The 24,651-nt window shown below is 48.3% G+C and overlaps 1 long non-coding RNA gene across 1 annotated transcript in view; it reads right to left on the reverse strand.

Moving 5' to 3' along the window:
• The window catches only part of LOC137324125 (uncharacterized), a 163,479-nt gene that overhangs the window by 91,717 nt on the left and 47,111 nt on the right, over positions 1–24,651 (reverse strand). The window lies entirely within an intron of this gene.

Consider the following 24,651-nt stretch of genomic DNA (forward strand, 5'->3'; position numbering starts at 1 on the left):
GCTCCTGGAAAAAAACTCTGCCCCAAGTCACTTACAACTGCAATTTCAAACTTCCAACTGCCTAGCCTTTGGCCTTCCATTCACCACGATACTTCTGCAGCTGTCAATCAGCTCAACCATTCCCCCACCTCCACCTTTGATGTTCCTGTACCCAGTAAAACCCTCATTCTCTCCAATCCTGGTCATTCCCTTGGTATCTTTGCTCCCTCAAGTCCACGAAACGTATCTGGTACACAATTGGGTTAGCCATCAATCACCAGATCTGGCTGGACTCTCCTCTGTCACTACTCCAGGGACATCCTGGGATGCAAAGATAATCCCCCCGCTTCTTTTTACCATTACCAATCATCTCCTTAAACCCCTCTCCCCTTCACCCTCCACTCTCACCTCCAACGACAAGTGTGACGAGCTCATGGACATCTCTATCACTAAGATGGAGACCGTCCGTTCAGACGCCTCTGCCACTTCCCACTCTTCCCCTTGCACATCAAGCTGAAACTCCCCCCAGAATCCCCCTACCATCTTTCAGGCAGAGCATTCCAGATCATAACAACACGCTGCGTAAAAAAAACTCCTCCTGTCTCCCCGCTGGTTCTTTTGCCAATTATCTTAAATCTGCGTCCCTCTGGTTATTGATCCTTCTGCCGGTGGAAACAGTTTCTCCCTATCTACTCTATCAAAACCCTTCATGAGGGGCACAGATAGGATGGATACTAAGGAGCTTTTTCCCTTCGTTGAGGGTACTATAACAAGGGGACATAGATTCAAGGTAAAAGGCGGGAGGTTTAGAGGGGATTTGAGAAAGAACTTTTTCACCCAGAGGGTGGTTGGAGTCTGGAACTCACTGCCTGAAAGGGTTGTGGAGGCAGGAACCCTCACAACATTCAAGAAGCATTTGGATGAGCACTTGAAATGCCATAGCATACAAGGCTACGGACCAAATGCTGGAATATGGGATTAGAGTAGACAGGGCCGATGGCCGGCGCGGACACGATGGGCCGAAGGGCCTCTATCCGTGCTGTATAACTCTATGACTCTATGACTCTATGATTTTAAACACCTCTATTAAATCTCCCCTTAACCTTCTCTGCTCTAAGGGGAACAATAAGTCCCTCATCTCTGGTAAATCTCTGCTGCACCCTCTCCAAGGCCTTGACGTCCTTCCTAAAGCACGGTGCCAAGAATTGGACACAATACCCCAGCTGAGGCCTAACCAGTGATTTATATAAAGGTTTAGCATTACGTCCTTGCAGATGGGACGATAAGGCAGTGCATGGGCCTCTTCTCCTTCGGCCTGATTAATTGCATTGGACTATTTGCACTGTGAAGAACTCTGAATTATCAATGCCCGCCCCCACCACACTCCACACACCCTATGGCAGAGCCCGCTGTTAAGAATTGTTCAGAGTGCTGATGACCTCAAAAAAAAAAAGCAGTGTTGTCAGCATTCCAAGAGTCAGGCAGAACGTAGTGTGATTTAGTGCCTGAGTCAGCAGTACGGGTACCACACGGAGCCTGAGCAATGCGCCTGCAATCTAATGCGGACAGACTCGTGTGCACACTGTGAGAACTGATCTTGAAATCAGCTTTTTTCATTGGGTGCTGAGCCTTAAATAAGTCACATGAAGTAGCAGATTAAAAGGGCATTGTTTCACCACAGATATGTATACTTTTATCTGCCTCATGCGTATGTCAGTTATGTCTCACCATGCGTTCGAAGCTGTAAGTGCACATAGATCTGGAATGCGTTGCGTGAAAGGGCGGTGGAAGCAGATTCAATAGTAACTTTCGAAAGGGAATTGGATGTGCACTCGGAAAGGATACATTAGCAGGGCTTCGGGGAAAGAGCAGGGAGGAATGGGACTAATTGGCTCGCTCTTTCAAAGAGCAGACTCGGGCACAATGAAAAAAAGTAAAACCTGCACCTTTCATAACCTCAGGACGTCCTAAAATGCTTTACAGCCAATGAAGTATTTTTGAAGTGTAGTCACTGTTGTAATGTAGGAAACGCGGCAGCCAATTTACGCACAGCAAGATCCCACAAACAGCAACGTGATAATGAGCAGATAATCTGTTTTTAGTGATGTTGGTTGAGGGATAAATATTGGGCCAGGACACCGGGGAGAGCTCCCCTGCTCTTCTTCGAATAGTGCCATGGGATCTTTTACATCCACCTAAGAGGGCAGACAGACCCTCGGTTTAACATCTGATCCGAAAGATGGCACCGCCGACAGTGCAGCGCTCCCTCGGTGGGACGAATGGCCTCCTTCTACGCGGTATGATTCTATTATTCTATATACTGTGGAGGTTTTCTTGACTATAATAGGGCAATGGCAACAATTTGTGGAACTGTCCCTCAGGTTGTTCGATTAGGGTTCCCAACCGGGAATCCACTGAAAAGGGGCCTGGGTATCCTGGGCGCCGCCTCGAGCATCCCGGGAGATCATTGGATTTTTTTTTTAATCGAGGTTATTTACACGGCGATCATCGCATTAAATTTTCTGCCGCAGTCCGTCCCCCGCCCCCGCTCCGTGACGTGACCCGACCACCGCCGCAGAGAGCCGGGAATCGGGGGAGTCGGGAATCGAGGGAATCAGGGGAACCGGGAATCGGGGGGGGGGGGGAATTGGGGGAGTCGGGGGAGTCGGGAATCAGGGGAGTCGGGAATTGAGGGAGTCAGGAATCGGGGGAGTTGGGAATCAGGAGAGGCGGGAATCAGGGGAGTTGGGAATTGAGGGAATCGGGAATCGGGCCACTCAGGAATTGAGGGAACTGCGAATCGGGGTAATCGGGGGAACCAGGGATCAGGGGAATCGGGGGAATCGGGGGACCGGGAATCAGGAGAGGTGGGAATCGGGGGAGTCAGGAATCGGGGGAATCGGGGGAGTTGGAAATTGGGGAGTCTCTGAAACGGGGGGTCTTTGAAATGGGGGGGGTCTCAGTACTCGGGGGGGTGTCTCATTTTCAGGGGGGGCTCTGAAATTGGTGGCGGGAAGAGATGGAGACTGGGGAATGGGGTCTCGGACAGCAAAGGAGAAAGGGAAGAGAAGAGGATTGGGGCTCAATGGTGGGGTGTGGGGTGAGAATGGGGTGGGCCCCAACATTGTTTGCAGAGCCAGGAGCAGCAGCAACCACATGGAGAGGGGAGCAGCCAGTAAAGTGGAAGAACCAAGGGGGAAGGGAGGAGGTAAGTTCTTGAACTCAGGGCTATTAGACCGTGGGATCCTTCACCACATGTGGCTCTTGAGGTCGAGACTAAAATGTAATATAAAAGGGAAGGGGATAAATATCTGAAAAGGAGGAATATAGAAGGGTCTGTGGGTTACAGAAGTGAACACCAGCACCGGGCGGGTGGATGGCCTCCTCCTGTGCCGTAATTTCTCGGTTTGCCCTCTTCCTCTGCTCACGGGGGGTCTCCTGGTTCTTGGAACTTCTCGCACAAGAGCTGCCGGTGTGAAACCACCAGCAAAAATACTCAAGTACAGGGGACCCAACCTTGATACGGTAAATGTAATAACAGTTGTAATAGTCACGTGCTCAGATGTCACATGATCAGGCATCGCATGGTGAGATGTCATGTGGTCAGAAGATCACGTGATCAAACCTCCAGAAATGCCTCCAATTAGAGTTGGCAACCCTAAGTTCGATAAGTGGGATAGAGTGAACGATAGAGCTGACTCTACGTGGTCTGTGCCATCACAATCGCAGGAGTGTTGGGCTGTTCCTCCAGCCCTACAACCCTCCGAGATCTCTGTGCTCCTCCAATTCTGGCCTCTTGCGCGTCCCCGATTTTAATCGCTCCGCCATTGGCGGCCGTGCCTTCAGCTGCCTGGGCCCTAAGCTCTGGAATTCCCTCCCTAAACCTCTCCGCCTCTCTCTCCTCCTTTAAGACGCTCCTTAAAACCTACCTCTTTGACCAAGTTTTTGATCACCTGTCCTAATATCTCTTTATGTGGCTCAGTGTCAAATTTTGTTTGATAATTGGCCCCTGTGAAGTGCCTCGGGACGTTTTACTACGTTAAAGGCGCTGTAGAAAGGCAAGTCGTTCTTATTGTTGTTGTACTTCTGAAGAAACACTCTAATTGGCGTGGTAATCACTGACTATTTTTATTTTCAGACCCTCTCGAACATTCTGGTTAAAAGAACAACTGAAGTTTTACAAGAGAAGACATTGGAGTCAATAATTACCACAATGCCCTTACTCCCATTGGAAGGCCATCTAGTGTTGAGTTAACAATATGCCAGTACCATCCTTCTCATCTTGTACAGGAGGCATACACGGTTTGTACATGGCAGGCAGACACTGGTGTGGTTGCTGTACCCATCCAAGATGGTGGATAAATGAACACTAACTCTGCTAACACAGCTGGAAACCACTTCTGGGGACTGAATAGTTTAGTGGGTCAAACTGTTTTCACATCAGTGATGTTTTCTATCCTGTTCACACCTGCGAGATGACTGTCTCTTTTCTCTGTTGGTCCTTATGCTCCTTTGTGACGTGTGTTTGGACAGTCCTGGGCCTGATCCCAACTGGGATATGGGCCCACCAGACAAAAGCCATCTACAAACTGGTGCTCTCCGTCCAATTAAAATGGCTGGTGAAGGAAATGGAAGTAATGTTTATGCAGCTGAGATACTTCTAAGATTAAAATTAAGGTTTAAGAACATAAGAAATAGGAGCAGGAGTAGGCCATACGGCCCCTCGAGCCTGCTCCGCCATTCAATCAGATCATGGCTGATCTTCAACCTCAACACCACTTTCCCGCCCGATCCCCATATCCCTTGATTCCCCTAGAGTCCAAAAATCTATCCATCTCAGCCTTGAATATATTCAACGACTCAGCCCTCTGGGGTAGAGAATTCCAAAGATTCACAACCCTCCGCGTGAAGAAATTCCTCCTCATCTCAGTCTTAAATGGCCGACCCCCTTATCCTGCGACTGTGCCCGTTAGTTCTAGGCTGTCCAGCCAGGGGGAAACAACCTCTCAGCATCTACCCTGTCAAGCCCCCTCAGAAATCTTGTATGTTTTTCTGGGGTATGTATTCAGAGGGAAATAAAAACGGGGAGCAATGTAAAACGGGCTGCCGACTCGCTATCACCCGTTTTACAAAGTCCAAGAACTACGCCAATGTTCTACAGGACCTTTGAAGAAGGGTCCCTTCCGAAACCTCGAGTGTCTTTCTCCTCCACAGACCGACCCACCCACGTTATTTTCTGGGGGTGGGGGTGAGGCTTCTTTCTCGTTTCAGAAGTAAGTATCCGTCTTGTGAAGTGCTTTGGGGCATCCTGAGGATGTGAAAAGGGTGAGAATGAAAAGCAAGTTTCTTCTTGTTTTTATTTATTTTGTTAACAATAATAGGACCGGAACCTTACGCATGGATCCTGTCCTTCAGATTGGTAATCTGCCAGAATAACAGCACAAATCAGGCTTCCTGCTGCAAGAAAGGATTTCTTTGAGGCAAAGTTCCCCGTCTAGCCCTGTGGGGAAGGAACGTTTTACACCGGACTCACACAGCTACATAAATAGATCTGCTCCGAGTCCACACTCATGCCCTGAGGTCTGCACGGACAAGGAAGCTCCAAGTCAGTCAGAGTGCCCGAGGTTAAATGGAGCAATGCGCTGTTGTTTTGCTGGCAGAGATTTTATCCGGGTGCCTGCGGGCACAGCTCACCGCTAATGAGCCCGGCAGGGTTGGGCAGAGGCCTAGTGCGAGCCGAGCCGGGTGTAGCAGTGCTAAAGGAGCTGCATTTGTTGAGAGGGGAGGTGACACTGGTCCAATGGCACATTGAGGAAGCCTGTTTCAGGTTTACTATTTCTGATCTGTTTTTGTTAAGGCCCAAGCAGCTGAGCTGCAAACCGCGTTGAAAGTGGCTGCCCTGGTACCTCCTTCCCCCATGGGTAAAGATACCATGTGAGGATTAGGCACAGTATAGAATCTTACAGCACAGAAGGAGTCTCTTCGGCCCATCGTGCCTGTGCCAGCTCTTTGAAAAAAGCTATTCATTTAGTCCCAACTCCCCCCTGCTCTTTCCCCATAGACCTGCAAATTTTTTCCTTTTCAAGTATATATCCAAAGCCCAGGCCAGGTGTAGGGGTCGGTCTGAAGTGCAGTAAACGTCGCTCTACCCTGTCCCATCAGTCCTGCTGAGGGGAGCAGAGGCAAGAAGCAGCCAGCAGCTTATCCCTGAGAATCTGCCAGGCATTCGGACAATCTGGCCCACCCCACCCCCACCCCCCTCCTCCTCCCCCGACCCCCCCCCCCCCCCAACCTCCAAAACCATCCGCATTATCAGCACATACTGAATGACGCAGGGCCGTTAAAGTACAGTCCTGGAACAGTGTGTACTGAAGCATCAATCAGTGACGCCCGCCCGACATCAGTGTACCAGCCCCCCTACTGAGTCCCTCCCTGATTATCTGCTTTTGTTCTGCCAGTGCACAGCTCCACACTGTTCTAGCTGGTTTAATACGAGTTCCAAAGGTGGCAGGGTCGTGCTATTCACCTCAAAGGACCTCTCTGAAAACAAAATCTTCTGCTCAAAGGACACAAAGTAACAAGAGGCTCTGTTTTTTTTCCCCCCCCTGTAGTCTTCGGCACCATTTTTATTTCAACACAAGATGTGGTGACCTTGTGACAGGGTCACAAAGAATGTTTTCACTTCTTGAGGGAGGCAGGAGGAGATGTTTGTTCAGGAGGGAAGGGAGAGCGATGTTGCGTTTATACTGCGGAACTGCCTGGAGAAGAGGGGGTTTCGTAGCCCCTCCCTTTGTGCAGTGAGGTTGAGTCCAAAGGACAACAACAACAACTTGCATTTATATAGCGCCTTTAACGTAGTAAAACGTCCCAAGGCGCTTCACAGGAGCGTAATCGGGCAAAATTTGACACCGAGCCATATAAGGAGATATGAGGACCGGTGACCAAAGCTTGGCCAAAGACGTAGATTTTAAGGAGCGTCTTAAAGGAGGAGGAGAGAGGCGGAGAGGTTTAGGGAGGGAATTCCTGAGCTTAGGGTCTAGGCAGCTGAAGGCACGGCCGCCAATGGTGGAGCGATTAAAATGGGGGATGTGCCTGAGGCCAGAATTGGAGGAGCGCAGAGATAGGGAGGGGCGAGGCCATGGAGGGATTTTAACAAGAGGATGAGAATTTTAAAATCGAGGCGTTGCCGGGCCAGGAGCCAGTGTAGGTCAGTGAGCACAGGGGGGGCAGTGTAGGTCAGTGAGCACTGTGGGGGGCAGTGTAGGTCAGTGAGCACTGGGGGGGGCAGTGTAGGTCAGTGAGCACTGGGGGGGGGCAGTGTAGGTCAGTGAGCACTGTGGGGGGGCAGTGTAGGTCAGTGAGCACAGGGGGGGCAGTGTAGGTCAGTGAGCACTGTGGGGGGCAGTGTAGGTCAGTGAGCACTGGAGGGGCAGGGTAGACCAGTGAGCACTGTGGGGGGCAGTGTAGGTCAGTGAGCACTGGGGGGGGCAGTGTAGGTCAGTGAGCACTGGAGGGGCAGTGTAGGTCAGTGAGCACAGGGGGGCAGTGTAGACCAGTGAGCACTGGGGGGGGCAGTGTAGGTCAGTGAGCACAGGGGGGCAGTGTAGACCAGTGAGCACTGGGGGGGGCAGTGTAGGTCAGTGAGCACTGGAGGGGCAGTGTAGACCAGTGAGCACTGGGGGGGGCAGTGTAGGTCAGTGAGCACTGGGGGGGGCAGTGTAGGTCAGTGAGCACTGGGGGGGGCAGTGTAGGTCAGTGAGCACTGGGGGGGGGGGCAGTGTAGACCAGTGAGCACTGGGGGGGCAGTGTAGGTCAGTGAGCACTGGGGGGGGCAGTGTAGGTCAGTGAGCACTGGGGGGGGCAGTGTAGGTCAGTGAGCACTGGGGGGACAGTGTAGATCAGTGAGCACTGGTGGGGGGGAGTGTAGGTCAGTGAGCACTGTGGGGGGCAGTGTAGGTCAGTGAGCACAGGGGGGGCAGTGTAGGTCAGTGAGCACATGGGGGGCAGTGTAGATCAGTGAGCACAGGGGGGGCAGTGTAGATCAGTGAGCACTGGTGGGGGGGAGTGTAGATCAGTGAGCACTGAGGGGGACAGTTTAGATCAGTGAGCACTGGAGGGGGGGGCAATTCTCACATGGGTGACTGAGTGTGATTTGTGACCTTTTCTTGGTAAGATTGCTAGACCTGCCCCATTGGACAAACATGGGCAGGAGGCGGACAGTAGACCTTCCTGTAATGGGGTGGGAGGGGTGAAGAAACCACATTCATGTCCTGTACAGGTGTCAGCCGAGGCTCAGTTGTAGCACAGAGGCAAGAATCAGAAGGTTGGGGGTTTAAACCCCACTCCAGGGACTTGAGCACGTAATCCAGGCCGACACTCCCGGTGGTGTACTGAGGGGGTGCTGCACTGTTGGAAGGGGTCGTCTTTCTGATGAGTCGTTGAACCGAGGCCCCGTCGTCCCTCTCGGGAGGATGTAAAGGATCCCACGGCCAATATTTCAAAGAAGAGCAGGGGAGTTCTCCCCAGTGTCCTGGACAATTTTTATTCTTCACCAGGGGATGATTGAGACTAAATATAGAGCTAACAATTAAGATTATACGTCAACAGTTAAAGTGTTGTGCCCTCAAGTGTCAGCTTAGCTCAGTTGAAAACACTCTTACCTCTGAGTGATAAAGATTTGGGTCGAAGCCCCATTTCAGGACTTGCGCACAGTCCAGACTAACACTCCAGTGCAGGGAGAGCTGCATCTTCAGAGGTGTCATCCTTTGGATAAGATTATTATCCTTGTTACCTTTCTACACTCCTCACTCTAGATTTTTTCGCTCCGATATCTTTGATTACTGTTATAAGTAAGTCTCAATTTGAGAATATCCTCACTGAGCCTAATATTTAGGTAAGCTTTCAATAACATGCCCTGGATAACGTGCAGAAAAATCTTTCTGTCAATTACTTTAGCTGCTGGAATTACCCTACGTCTCCACAGGACCTTTCCCATGACACTTGAGTATCAGACAGAATTGTTTAGCTTTGAACTGTGTGGCTTGGCTCCTTCCTCAAGCCTGTAACCTTAAAGGCGACTGGACAAAGTCTTGCAACATTTGTATTCGTTTAGGCTGGGAAGATAGAAATTTGACTGCAGCTCGCTTTTAAACTGAAGTTTTGCAGCTGGAGGGAGAGTCTACCAATCTCCCACTGCAACTCCGCTCTGACAGCAGTGGAATCCTTAAAGAAATGGCATGAACAGACGTCTCGAGGGTTTTGCCGATCTCCCACTGGAGTCACGGTGGGAGGCCAGGAGAACCCGCAGGCAGCACCCTTACTGCCCTCCGAGTAAGCCCAGAGAGGCCTCCATTCTGTGATCGAGGCAGTCATAGAATCGTGGAGGTTTTGGTGCAGAAGGAGGCCATTCGGCCCATAGTGCTGGTGCTAGCTCCTCTATTCCTCCTCCACTCTAATCCCATTCCCCATGCTCGCTTCCAGCACACTTCAATACTCTTCTTAAGTATTAATCCAATTCCCTCGTAAATTTTTGCAATTGCCTGCCCTCCAACAGCCACTTTGATTAAACGATTCCACCTCCCAATGACTCCTTGTGTCACACAATACCTTCTAAACCCCTCCCCACCCCCTCCACCGAAGCTTCTAGCACTAATCCTGAGTTGTGCCTCCTTGCTATTGATTCCCTGACCAGTGAACGTAATCTCTCACCGTTTACTCTCTCAAACCCCTCCGTAATTTTGAACACTGCAATCACTTGACTTCGAAAGTCAGTCCAACCGATGCAGCACAACCTCCGAGAGACGGTTGTCTCTTGAGGATCCTTCTTCCTGCTGCCACGTCCTGCTGGAGTTCAGACTCCAGTGCGTTTAGATTTTATTTTAACGTAGCGAAGTTAACAACTTGTTTTATTTCTATTTTTTTTTGCAATATAATGTATATTTATTTACCTTCCGTTGCTGGTTAACGGAACAATTCTTTCTTTTTAACCATCTCAGCGTCCAAACCTTTCTTTCCCCGCCCCCCGAGACAGGTAATCTGTTGTAATATCGTGGTTGATTAAAAAAGCATTCTTTTGACTGTGTCTTTTCTCTCTCTCAGACGGGAATGTTCTGGAACACGTGAGGCACTGTTGTAGCCCCGGGTCCTGATTCCTTTCATTCTGCACCGAGCAGGTGTCTTCTCTTGTGCCAGATAATTCACCAATAGATTTAATTTCCCACTGATGCCGTTTCTCTTAGCAGCAACTTGCATCGAGTTACATCGAAACTACAGCACAGAAACAGGCCATTCGGCCCAACTGGTCCGTGCCGGTGTTTATGCTCCACACCAGCCTCCTCCCTCCCTACTTCATCTCACCCTATCAGCATATCCTTCTATTCCTTTCTCCCTCATGTGTTTATCTAGCTTCCCCTTAAATGCGTCCATGTTATTCACCTCAACTACTCCTTGTGGTAGCGAGTTCCACATTCTCACCACTCTCTGGGTAAAGAAGTTTCTCCTGAATTCCCTATTGGATTTATGAGTGACTATCTTATATTTACGACCTCTAGTTTTGGACTGCCCCACAAGTGGAAACATCTTCTCTACATCTACCCTATCAAACCTTCTCATTATGTCAAAGACCTCTATCAGGTCACCCTTCATTTCTAGAGAAAAGAGCCCCAGCCTGTTTAGTCTTTCCTGATAAGGATATCCTCTCAGTCCTGGAATCATCCTTGTGAATCTTTTTTGCACCTTCTCCAATGCCTCTACATCCTTTCTATAACTTAACCTTTTCGTTATCGTGAACTGCACCATGGAACCTAGGGAGCTAAGTATAAAGTTTCAATGCTCCATTCCTCCGAATCTGGCTTCTTGTGTATCCCCCCTTCCCTTCGCCCCAACCATTGGCGGTCATCCCCTCAAGCACCCAGGCCCCGCACTCTGGAATTCTCTCCATCCCCACCTCTCCGCCTCCCTCTCCTCCTTTAAGGCCCTCCTTAAAACCCACCTCTTTTACCAAAATTTTGGTCACCGCTGCTAAGATCTCCTTGTGCTCAGAGTCCATTTTTTTTATGCCTCCGTGAAGCTCCTTGGAGCACTTCTCTATGTTGAAGGCACTATTCTAAATGCTGTTAACCTATGTTCCCATTAATTTGCATATAACTCAAGTTACCGACAGGAACAGATCTTGGTGTTCTGATTTAGGATTTATCCACCAATGAGAGAAAGAGCACTACAAACCTCCACAGCCACAAACCTCCACACCCACAAAGTTCAAACTCAACACATAAGCAACATAAATTCCAATCGGATGCAATTGCTGAAGCTTCAGGGGCTGGCTTGCTAGTATTAGGTTGGCGGAGGGGTTGCGGTGGGAGCACAAGTGGTCCATCGGCTACCGATTGGGCACCCCTGACATATGTGATACTTTGGCCAGGACACCGGGGAGAACTCTCCTGCTCTTCTTCAAAATAGTGCCCTGGCATCTTTTACATCCACCTGAGAGGGCAGACAGGGCCTCAATTTAATGCCTCACCCAAAAGACAGCACCTCTGACAGCGCTACGCTGGACTATCAGCCGAGATTACGTACTCAAGTCTTTGAAGTGGGACATTAAACCCATGACCTGCTGACTCTCCAGGCGCGAGTGCTACCAACTGAGCCTAGGCTGACGCATTGATTGGCATATGTATTCTGCAAAATAAACCAACTTCCCGACTTGTCACGCACTTTATCTCACCAGAGTGTTCGATAGATTGGAGAAGTGCAGCTGGGTGCATGGATACAACAAAGGCTATGGGCCCCGACAACATCCCAGCTGTAGTGCTGAAGACTTGTGCTCCAGAACTAGCTGCGCCTCTAGCCAAGCTGTTCCAGTACAGCTACAACACTGGCATCTACCCGACAATGTGGAAAATTGCCCAGGTACGTCCTGTCCACAAAAAGCAGGACAAATCCAATCCGGCCAATTACCGCCCCATCAGTCTACTCTCAATCATCAGCAAAGTGATGGAAGGTGTCGTCGACAGTGCTATCAAGCGGCACTTACTCACCAATAACCTGCTCACCGATGCTCAGTTTGGGTTCCGCCAGGACCACTCGGCTCCAGACCTCATTACAGCCTTGGTCTAAACATGGACAAAAGAGCTGAATTCCAGAGGTGAGGTGAGAGTGACTGCCCTTGACATCAAGGCAGCATTTGACCGAGTGTGGCACCAAGGAGCCCTAGTAAAATTGAAGTCAATGGGAATCAGGGGGAAAACTCTCCAGTGGCTGGAGTCATACCTAGCACAAAGGAAGATGGTAGTGGTTGTTGGAGGCCAAGCATCTCAGCCCCAGAGCATTGCTGCAGGAGTTCCTCAGGGCAGTGTCCTAGGCCCAACCATCTTCAGCTGCTTCATCAATGACCTTCCCTCCATCATAAGGTCAGAAATGGGGATGTTCGCTGATGACTGCACAGTGTTCAGTTCCATTCGCAACCCCTCAGATAATGAAGCAGTCCGAGCCTGCATGCAGCAAGACCTGGACAACATCCAGGCTTGGGCTGATAAGTGGCAAGTAACATTCGCGCCAGATAAGTGCCAGGCAATGACCATCTCCAACAAGAGAGAGTCTAACCACCTCCCCTTGACATTCAACGGCATTACCATCGCCAAATCCCCCACCATCAACATCCTGGGGGTCACCATTGACCAGAAACTTAACTGGACCAGCCATATAAATACTGTGGCTACGAGAGCAGGTCAGAGGCTGGGTATTCTGCGGCGAGTGACTCACCTCCTGACTCCCCAAAGCCTTTCCACCATCTACAAGGCACAAGTCAGGAGTGTGATGGAATACTCTCCACTTGCCTGGATGAGTGCAGCTCCAACAACACTCAAGAAGCTCGACACCATCCAAGATAAAGCAGCCCGCTTGATTGGCACCCCATCCACCACCCTAAACATTCACTCCCTTCACCACCGGCGCACTGTGGCTGCAGTGTGCACCATCCACAGGATGCACTGCAGCAACTCGCCAAGGCTTCTTCGACAGCACCTCCCAAACCCGCGACCTCTACCACCTAGAAGGACAAGAGCAGCAGGCGCATGGGAACAACACCACCTGCACGTTCCCCTCCAAGTCACACACCATCCCGACTTGGAAATATATCGCCGTTCCTTCATTGTCGCTGGGTCAAAATCCTGGAACTCCCTTCCTAACAGCACTGTGGGAGAACCGTCACCACACGGACTGCAGCGGTTCAAGAAGGCGGCTCACCACCACCTTCTCAAGGGCAATTAAGGATGGGTAATAAATGCTGGCCTCACCAGCGACGCCCACATCCCGTGAACGAATAAAACAAAAAAAATGTGTGAGTTTACAGGATCCAGTGTGTGTGTGTTAAGGGTTTGCACGTTGTTCCAATCCCTGGGTTATAGTATAAGTCGATATTGGTTCACCTGAGTCAACTGTGGAACCTAAAGGGTGTGAGACCTATTTGCAGGAGCAACTGACTCCACCAAACCTGAGAAGGTGACTACAGCAAACCCGGATTTGTTATGATCGGCGAGGAGTCATTGTCTTCAGGAGAGAGGGTCGAATTAGGAGGAACAGTAATCCATGGTTTTAGTGATTGTATATATCTCTCCACAGAGGAAAGGACTTATGTTACAGTAAAGTTACTGCTGCACCAGAGTAACAGTGATCCAAAAACAGTGACCAGGTGGCAGCAGATACTGGGTGGCAAGAGTGACTGGATGGTAACAATAACTAGATGGCAGGAGTAACTAGGTGACAGGAGTGACTGGGTGGTACATTTACCAGGCGGTTTCAGTAACCGGGTGGTAGACTTACCAGGCGATTTCAATAACCGGGTAATGGATTTACCAGGCAGTTTTAGTAACTGGGTAATAGATTTACCAGGCGGTTTCAGTAACCAAGTGGTAGATTTACCAGGCAGTTATAGTGACAGGCGTTTTTTTACCAGGCGGTTTCAGTAACAGGGTGGTAGATTTACCAGGCGGTTTCAGTAATAAGGTGATAGATTTACCAGGCGGTTTCAGTAACCGGTTGGTAGATTTACCAGGCGGTTTCAGTAACCGGTTGGTAGATTTACCAGGCGGTTTCAGTAACCGGGTGGTCGATTTACCAGGCGGTTTCAGTAACCGGGTGATAGATTTACCAGGCGGTTTCAGTAACCGGTTGGTAGATTTACCAGGCGGTTTCAGTAACCGGGTGATAGATTTACCAGGTGATTTCAGCAACCGAGTGGTGACAGTAACAGGGATGGTAACATTACTATAGACAGGCTGTTTGTGGTGTTGTTTTGGAGCTGGATTTGAAGACATAAAAGAAGGAAAGATCATTTCAAAATAGTAACAGGAAATGTTGAAATAGTTAGTTCAAGGCTGGAAGTCAGCTCTGTGTAATGCAGGGAAAGGCCAGGAGGGGGAGTGCTGAGTGAGTGTATATGGAGGGGGAGTCGATACAGACCAGTGAGGATTGGTTATGGGAGAAGGTCCCAGGGTGGAGAGAGGAGTGAAAACTACAGGAGAATCACCTGGGAATAAAGTCCTGTGATTGTTACCATGAGTCTGAATATATTAATCGAAACTTAATCCAACAGCAGCTGTGAATTATAAAAAGTAAATTAAAATAAAACAAATGGGAAAGAGAGGGGGGGGATCAGGAAAATAGGGACAGCCAGAGACACACAGCTAGAGTGTTCACATCTTTATTTCAATATAACATTGTGTTATTAAGGGTTAATTTTTTAATAGTTTTGGGTTAATATCACAGTAATAAATCCACTCCCGACGATTGAGTCGCTTTATTACTGTAATATTAGTGTTTGTTCCAGTGTCACAGTGCGTGAGCTGAAAGCGGTCCAGCCAGTTGAGGGAGACGGGAGCACGCCTTTCAAATCGCACAGATGTCGCACGAGGGTTAAAGTGAAGCACTCGCAGGGCCCTCCCATAATCTGTGACATTGCTAACCTGTGACCAAAGAGCTTGGCGACTGCCAGTTGTCTACGCGACAGAGAATATCTTGAGAGGGGAGGGTTTGTTTTTTTTTGGCAGGTCTGTGTTCGCAGAGCTCAACGCTCCAGCAGTATCTGTCATTTCACTTCTCATTCACTAACAAGGAGAGCAGCGTTTCCCTGGCGACTGTATGAACTTGGGCCTGCACTATCTCTTTGACCGCAACAGTCACATCAGCATGCAGTTGGGCGCATATAAATGTTTAATGTACTGAGTCATATATGCCAGACTGTGATACTGCGATTTTGGATATGCACCATGTTTTTTCAATCTCCATTTGCAGAGGTATAATTAATCTTTATTGTTCTGAAGGAAGAGTTTGGTGTGTTGCTGTGGCGACGGGCAAATCTCTACAGGGCCTACACTCATACACGAACATGCCTTCCATCCAAAGAGGTCCCAGCAGCAAACCCTCCCTTAAAGTGTCTCACTCCGAAACCGGGTGCTGCCATGGGGGTACCGTATGTGACATGAGGGATACGCATCCTGCATTACCTTCGTTCACCTGCCTGAAAAAAACACTCACCTCACCTGTTGCTAAGTGATAGGGGACCAGGTAGGCCCAACCCTACAAGCCCTGGTGCGCTGAGGAGTAACTTCAGTGACCGTGGGGGCGGGTGGCTCTTTTTGGTAGCGCCAAGGTATAGATAAGTGAGGGATTTGTCCGATATTCCAAGCAAGTTTTACAGGTAAGTCATGAAGCGCAGCACCTTTGGAATGACGGAGGCTGCTGCTGTTTGGGCTTTTCCCCAATACTTTTGTGCCCACTTTGGCTTTCCGTTAGCACGCCGCAGAGCCTTAGTGTCAACCGTGGCTCAATTGGTAGCATTCTCACCTTGGAGACAGAAGGTTGTGGGCTGAAGTCCCACTCCAGAGACTAGAGCACATATTCAAAGCTGACACTCTCAGTGCAGTACAGAGGGGAGTTCTGCACTGTCGGGGGTACCGTCTCACAGGTGAGACGTTAAACCGAGGCCCCGTCTGCCCTCCCAGGTGGACGTAAAAGATTCCACGGCCACGATTTCAAAGAAGAGCAGGGGAGCTCTCCCCGGTGTCCTGGCCAATATTTATCCCTCAACCAACATCACTAAAACAGATTATCTGGTTATTATCACAATGCTGTTTGTGGGATCTTGCTGTGCACAAATTGGCTGTCGCATTTCCTACATTAAAACAGTAACTACACTTCAAAAGTACTTCATTGGCTGTAAAGCACTTTGGGATGTCCTGAGGTCACAAAAGGCACTGTATAAATGTAAGTTATTTCTTTCTTTCGTACATACGATGAGTGAGATTGCATACCTAGGATTAACAGTTACTGTAATGTTCTAGACAACATTTATCCCTCAATCAACACCTCTAGAAACTGATTATCAGATCATTTACCTCGCTGCTGTTTGTGGGATCTTGCTGTGTGCAGATTGGTTGCTGCGTTTGCCTACAAAATAGTGACTGCACTTACAATAGTCATTCTCTTTGGGACAGCCTGAGGATGTGAAAGATTCTATATATATGCAAGATCTTTCTCTTTTTCTTTCTTAAAACAGGAGCGTTAGATATAAAGAAAGAACTTGCATTTATATAGCGCCTTTCATAATCTCAGGACCTCCCAAAGCACTTTTGTACAATGAAGTACTTTTGAAGTGTAGTCACTGTTGTAATGTAAGAAACGCAGCAGCCAATTTGCGCACAGCAAGGTCCCACAAACAGAATCACAGAAAGGTTACAGCACGGAAGGAGGCCATTCGGCCCATCGAGTCTGCACTGGCTCTATGCAAGAGCAGTGAAATAAATGACCAGATCATCTGTTTTTAGTGATATTGGTTGTGGGGTAAATCTTAGCCAAGACATTGGGTGAACTCCCCTGTTTTTCTTTGAATAGTGCCATGTGATCTTTTACGTCAACCTGAGAGGGCGGGTTTAACTTGTCATCTGAAAGATATGACATTGATCACCTGAAAGCTTTTTGCAAAATGTAGTTGCCAAATCTCGCCACCACTCAATGCATCAAATATAAGTCACGAATTTAAGTCCCAAGGAGAGGTTAAGGAACTCAGGCTTGCTTTCTTCAACAAAGGGGAGACTTTGTATGGACAGCGATCAAGTTGGCAAAATTATGAAATTAAAAGGTTTGGTCTCCGTACCTAAGGAAGGATATACTTGCCTTAGAGGGGGTGCAACAAATGTTCATTGGATTGATTCCGGGGATGAGAGGGTTGTCCTATGAGGAGAGATTGAGTAGAATGGGCTTTTACTCTCTGGAGTTTAGAAGAATGAGGGGTGATCTCATTGAAATGTATAAAATTCTGAGAGGGCTTGACAGGGTAGATGCTGAGAGGATGTTTCCCCTGGCTGGAGAGTCTAGAACTAGGGGGCATAATCTCAAGATAAGGGATCGGCCATTTAGGACCAAGGTGAAGGGAAATTTCTTCACTCAGAGAGTTGTGAATCTTTGGAACTCTCTACCCCAGAGGACTGGGGATGCTCAGTCGTTGAGTATATTCAAGACTGAGATCGATAGATTTTTGGATACTAAGGGGATCAAGGGATATGGGGATAGGGCGGGAAAGTGGAGTTGAGGTAGAAGATCAGCCATGATCTTATTGAATGGCAGAGCAGGGTCGAGGGACCATATGACCTACTCCTGCTCCTATTTCTTATGTCTTCTTATGTCTTATGATCTGGAATGCACTGTCTGAAAGGGTGTTGGAAGTAGATTCAATGGTAACTTTCAAAAGGGAATTGGATAAATATTTGAAAGGAAAAGATTTACAGGGCTATGGGGCAAGAGCAGGGGATTGGGACTAACCCGATAGCTCTTTCAGAGAGCAGGCACAGGCACGATAGCCTCCTTCTGTGCTGTAACATACAATGAAAATTGATCCAGGCCAATGGTACACTGCGTTGAAGAGACATGGATTATAATACCAGGGAGTATCAGTCACATGGACAGTGTAAGTGGGTTCAAGAGGTCATTGGATGTGTTGCTGAGAGACCGAGGGGTTGTGGGATATGGTGAGAAGGTGGGGTTTTATTTTTTAAAAAGGCAGGTTTTTTGGGCCTACTTCTTAAACGTTCTTGTGTTCTTTATTTGGTTTCTTGAACGGAATACCAAATACAAATTTTGGCTGCGTGACAGAGCAAATTGTAGCCGTCTCAAGCAGAAAATTGCTACCTCTGGCTGGTGCCCTATCTACGAGTCAAAAAAAAACAAACCTAGACTTCATCTGCACTCAAATCAGGCAGATCATATCCAGCCATGCAGAGTGTCACATCCCATCAAACCAGCTATGCATTAGTACCGGCTACCAGACATTCCTGAGGGATTGGCTTGAAAAGTTTGAAATAACCTGAACTAGTACCATTCCCAGACAGGCTCCGAGAACTGCCGGGAGATAGTGAAAGCTGAATCTAACCGTAGGCCTCCTCCTGAGAAAGGAGTCGCTTAATTCGATAAAGCTAAGGTGAAGATACTGAACAAGATGTATGAGGAAAGTTCAGTTTTCTCAAACACACAAATCCTCAGTGCAATGAATATTAAAATGGTGTCACATTAGGATTATAGAATCATAGAATGATACAGCACAGAAGGAGGCCGTTCGGCCCATCGTGGCTGTGCCGGCTCTTTGAAAGAGCTATCCAATTAGTCCCACTCCCCAGCTCTTTCCCCGTAGCCCGCAAATTTTTCTTTTTTAAGTATTTATCCAATTCCCTTTTGAAAGTTACTATTGAATCTGCTTCCACCGCCCTTTCAGGCAGCACGTTCCAGATCATAACAACTGGCTGAGTAAAAAAAACTTCTCCTCATCTCCCTCCTGGCTTTTTCGCCAATTATTTTAAATCTGTGTCACCCGGTTACTGACTTATTGTGTAGATACTTAAAAGTCTAACTTAACCAAAGTCGATATGTATGTTCTGTATTGTGATGATAACTCATTCCCCTTCACGGGAAAGTTGTGGGGATGGGGAACGGATCATATCTGGTTGTGTTAGACTTTAGAATCTGGGTGAAGACATTCTTTGTCCGTGGGCCTGGGTTAAGGACTTGAATTCGGTTCGCTGAGTGATGTGTTTGGATGTCAGGAGCTGTGTTTGTTGAATTGCGTCACGGTGCGCAAACATCTAAGCATGCGGACGTGAAGGTGCCACATTGGCTGAAAGTCCTCGAATGGGAGCCAATATCACAGCCTATGGGAGTGAACTTCCGTCACGGCAACTTCGGCTTTCCGCGTCTAGCCGGGAGGCGGGGGGGGGGCCATCGACCTTCCGCCAACGGAGCAGGAGGAGCCCTGCGGAAACTCCTCAGGTATCAGCCCATGGCTCAGTGGGTAGAGCTCTTGTCTCTGAGTCCGATAGGTTAGGGGTTCAAAGTTCTATTTCAGAGACGTCAGCGCAAAATCCAAGATGGCGGTCCAACGCTGTTCTGAGGGACTGCCGCACAGTCGGAGGTGCTGTATTTTGCATGAGATGTTAAACCGAGGCCTTGTCTGCCCTCTCAGGCGGATATAAAAGATCCCACAGCACTATTTTTCGAAGAAGAGCAAGGGAGTTCTACCCGGTGTCCTGGCCAATATTTATCCCTCAACCAACATCACTGAAACAGATTATCTGGTCATTATCTTCTTGCTGTTTATGGGATCTTGCTGTGCACAAATTGACTGCCGCGTTTACCACATTACTACAGTGACTACACTTCAAAAAGTACTTAATTGATTGTAAAGCGCTTTGGGATGTCCTGAGGTCGTGAAAGGGGCTATATAAATGCAAATCTTTCTTTCTTCTTTCATTCATTTCAATCTACGTCAATAAGAGACGTTTTTTTCTTTTCTTCATTGAATGATACCAAGTGTCAGTTTGGGTCAGAAGGTTGTGGGCACAAGCCCTATGCCGGTGGGGGGAGGGGGCAGGGGTGGGGGGGAAGGGACATGAATTCCCACGGGGATTTCCACCCGCTCGTCTGTTGTCACTTCACGGAAGAGCCATTTTCCCTGGGCTTTTCACGGCTGTTCTGCCGAAGTTACAGCGATCCATTGGGAGAACTCCCATGGGAATTCAAACCCACACCCCCCCCCCCCAATCCTAGGACCTGATCAGCACTGTGACACCACCAGACTCAACTATTCCAACGCTCGCCTTGCTGCTCTCCCACCTTCCACTTCCCAAAAACTCCTAAATTCCAACCTGTCCAAATTGGGATGCACAGATCCTGCCCCACATTGAGTCCAGCTCGTCCATCGGCCCCCTCGCTGATCTACACTGGCTCCCCCCTGCCACCCAGCACATGAAATTCAAAATGCTTGTCCTGATCTATGATTCGCTCCATGGCCATTCCCCACTCTATCGCTGCAATCTCCTCCGGCCCTGTCTCACCCCCCAAATACTCCTTTCCTCTGGCTCCGACCTCCTGTGCATTTCTTCCTCTCTTCACCCTATCATTGTCGGTAGAGCCTCCAGTCACCTTGGACCTACACTTTACGAATCGCTCTGCCTCTCTAGTTCTCTCTCCACTTCTACAAATCTCCTCAAGCATTCGGTCGCCCCCCCGCCCCCGCTCCTGAACTCTCCTTTCCTACTGTCGCTGCCCATTTTCCTTACGCCAAATTAGGAGGAACCTTGGAATATAAAGGCCCTATATATTAAACTGATGTCTTATCTCTTGGTTCAAGTGGGCCTTAAAGGTCCCATGGCCCAATAAGAAGGACAACAGAAAGTTGTTGTCCTGGCCAATATTCATCCCCTCAAGCAACATCAATAGATTCACTGTTAATTTCGTTGGGATCTTGCTGTACACAAAATGGCTGTCATGCTTTCCTATGTAACAACCATCACCGCTCGTCAATGAAGTGCGTTGGAGACCCCACTGGGCTCGAGCAGTGGCAGAATTCCAAAAACTCGAAAACTAGTGATGGAGGAATGTTAAAGAAAGAAAGAACTTGCATTTATATAGCGCCTTTCACGACCTCAGGACGTCCCATAGCGCTTTAGAGCCAATGAAGTACTTTTTGAAGTGCAGGCACTGTTGTAACGTAGGAAACGCAGTAGCAAATTTGCGCACAGCAAGATCCCATGTGATAATGACCAGATAATCTATTCTGGTGATGTTGGTTGAGGGATAAATATTGACCAGGACACCGGGGAAAACTCCCCCGCTCTTCTTCGAAATAGTGTCATGGGATCTTTTACAAAAACCTGAGAGGACAGACGAGGCCTCGGTTTAAGGTCTCGTCTGAAAGACAGCACCTCCAACAATGCAGCACTCCCTCAGTATGGCACTGGAATGTCAGCCTAGATTTTGTGCTTAAATCTCTGGAATGGGAATATGAAACCACAATCTTCTTACTCAGAGGCAAGAGTGCTACCCACTGAGCCATGGCTGAAGGACAGTTTGTGATTAAAAGACTGTTTTAAAAATTCTGTAAGAGCCGAACCTTTGAAGGTGGCAATGTGACCTCTTCTGAATTTTGCAATGAACATTCATGATTGACGTAATATGCTATTTCCTTTGCTTCTGTGTGCTCATTACATTGTAAAATAAATACTCCCTGTTATTTGAACCTGTAAAAGCTCTGGCCTAGGTGGTGATATTTCATCTGAGGAGGTGACTGAAAACATTGTAAAGCCAACATAAATTCCTGTACTTGGTTTACTGCAATTAGGCTAATTGTTAACCCTGGATCACGTAATCTCTGAAAGGGCAAGTCACATAAAACGTACACCTTCAGGATCAAGAGAGCCAAAGTCCGCTCACTCGAGCTGCTGCGAAAGCCTTGAAAGTACTTTAATTGTAAGACCCAGCTTTATAACTACATGGGGACAAAGGTCTTTTATTGAGAAACTGAGGAGTTGGATCAAGGACCATGGTGCAGAACACCATCAAGGTTGAAAAGTGCATGAGGCAAGAGTAGCATTTAGGTGACGCCAAGCTTGGATTTCGAAATCTTGTACCATGCGGAGAAGACCAAGGAAGGTCAAGAGTTCCACGGTTTCCAAGGTCCTAGAAAAGAATGAAACAATACTTCAGTGGCTCAGTGGGTAGCACTCTCTCCTCTTGAGCCATTAAAGGTCATGGGGTCAAGTCCCACTCCAGAGACTTGAGCACAAAATTCAGGCTGAGGCTCCAGTGCAGTACTGAGGAAGCACTGCAATGTCAGAGACGCCATCTTTTTGGATGAGACGTTAAACCGAGGCCCCCGCCTGCCCTCTCAGGTGGTCGTAAAATGTCCCATGGCAATTTTTCAAACAAGAGCACGGGAGTCCTCCCCGGTGCCCTGGCCGATATTTATCCCTCAACCAACACCTAAAAACAGACCATCTGGTCATTATCACATTGCCGTTTGTGGGACCTTGCTGTGCACAAATTGGCTGCCGCCTTTCCGACATTGCAACAGTGACAACATTTCAAAAATGCTTCTTTGGCTGTAAAGCGCTTTGAAATGTCCCGAGGTCATGAAAGGCGCTGAATAAATGTTAGTTTTTCTTTTTTCAGTGTGCGAGTGGTCAATCCATGGAACAGGCTTCCCAGGGAGATGGTGGAAGAAGTTGGTATTGATTAATTCAAATGCAAATTAAATAGATTTCTTTCAGAAAATAACATTTTGGGATACAGTATATGAGTCATTTGAGACATGACGTGAAAGAAAAGAAAGAACTTGCATTTATATAGCGCCTTTCACAACCTCAGGACGTTCCACGGGGAAGTCCTAAGGTGGTGAAACGCGCTACATAAATGCAAATTCTTTCTTTCTTTCTTTCCCCAAGATAGGAGCAGGAAAACCCAGTAATATTAAAGCACCTTTAAATCATCTGGAGAGATCATCCTGTACATTGGTAAAATGATCCCATGAGGAACAGCGTCTGGAGGAATAGCTTGAAGGAGTTACGTGCAAGGGAGCTGAATTAACACGAGCACAGTTGAAGCAGACGGATCCCCAGGGTTAATGAATGTACCTACTGATACTAATTACGCTCCCTCACAGTGTCAGCCTCACTTGCTCCCGCAAGTCAGTTCCATGATGTCATCAGCGTTCAAAGTTTAAACAAAAAAAAAGTCACCAACAAAAAAAATATATTGTTGAAAGCATGTGGCAAAACTATTTCTTGACATGCAATCTGAAAACATAATCAATTATTTCACTGTCCTTTTCGTTGACTTGCAAAGTACGACCTACTGTATATGAATTGTTGGTTACACTCCATCTGGAGTGGAGTGCGCAGTTTTACCTAGGACAGAGATCGCGCTTTACAAGGTACAGAGATAAGCAACTAAAACGATTCGGGGTATTGGCGGCCGTGCCTTCAGCTGCCCAGGCCCTAAGCTCTGGAATTCCCTCTCTAAACCTCTCCACCTCTCTAACACAGTAGAATGTCCCAAGGCACTTCACAGGAGCGTTATCAGACAAAATTTGATACCGAGCCACATAAGGAGATATTAGGACCAAAAGCTTGGTCAAAGAAGTAGGTTTTAAGGAGCGTCTTAAAGAAGGAGAGAGAGGTAGAGAGGCAGAGAGGTTTAGGGAGGAAATTCCAGAGCTTAGGGCCCAGGCAGCTGAAGACACGCCAATGGTGGGGCGAAGGAAATCGGGGATGCGCAAGAGGCCAGAATTGGAGGAGCGCAGAGATCGTGGAGGGTTGTAGGGCCGGAGGAGGTCACAGAGATAGGGAGGGGCGAGGCCATGGAGGGATTTGAAAACAAGAAAGAGAATTTTAAATTTGAGGCGTTGCCAGACCGTGAGCCAATGAAGGTCAGTGAGTACAGAGGCCCACTTGCACTCGAGTCCCAGAGCAGAGCTTGAACCCACAACCTTAAAAGGCAAGAGCGCTACCACTGAGCCAAGCTGACACCAGACTCTGCAACTCAGCACACTGCCAGAGTTCTGCCTGATTGTAGCCCAGAGCTGTATTCCCATCCCTGACTCCTGCTCCCCTCCCCCAAATCAATGCAGCTCCTCCAAGGGGAAAAAAAAAGAGCCCAGTCAGAGAAAAACATGCAGCTCCTCCACCTGAACCGCACCAGCTACCAAACAACATGATCCCTCTTCCCAGAATATGCCAAGCAACCGGAAACAGGAATGGGGGAGGGGACAGACCAAACCGTGGAGAGACACAGACTTGAAGAAAACAAACAAAATACAAAAAAAAAATCAACCAAATAGAAGGAGAATAAAACAGATAAATGCATCGAGAATGTATTATTGTTATATTACAGTGATATTAGTAACATTTAGTGAGACGTTTCATCAAAGCTATTTTTAAAGAAACATCTTGCTGACACTTCCCAGTGGGTGAATGCAGTGTGTAACCCGATACTGAGCCAGACACGGACAGAAAGGTCTCAGGTCCAATTGCCAGTCAGTGCTAAGTTAGGCTCTGTTGGGGGAGGGGGACGACGATTGGCCTCATTACAGAGTGGCCAGAATTTTTTCCAGCCCTATGCCACCTGTTGGGCCCTGCGCACTGCGGGCAGCTTATTGGAAAGCCCCAGGTTTAATGCCACTGTTTTTACGTCCAGTAACGTTAGCTGTTTTCCAGTGTGCCACCCGCTGCGGGCGATACCCGGTGTCACGGCGCAGGCCAGGTGTGCGGGCCCCCACAGTTGAATTGCCGGAATCACTCGTTACCCAGGCTCACGCCTAAAGGACGGCCATTTGGGTGAGGTACTGACCAGCTG

This window comes from Heptranchias perlo, chromosome 8, assembly GCF_035084215.1.
Source record: "Heptranchias perlo isolate sHepPer1 chromosome 8, sHepPer1.hap1, whole genome shotgun sequence".
Taxonomy (NCBI): domain Eukaryota; kingdom Metazoa; phylum Chordata; class Chondrichthyes; order Hexanchiformes; family Hexanchidae; genus Heptranchias; species Heptranchias perlo.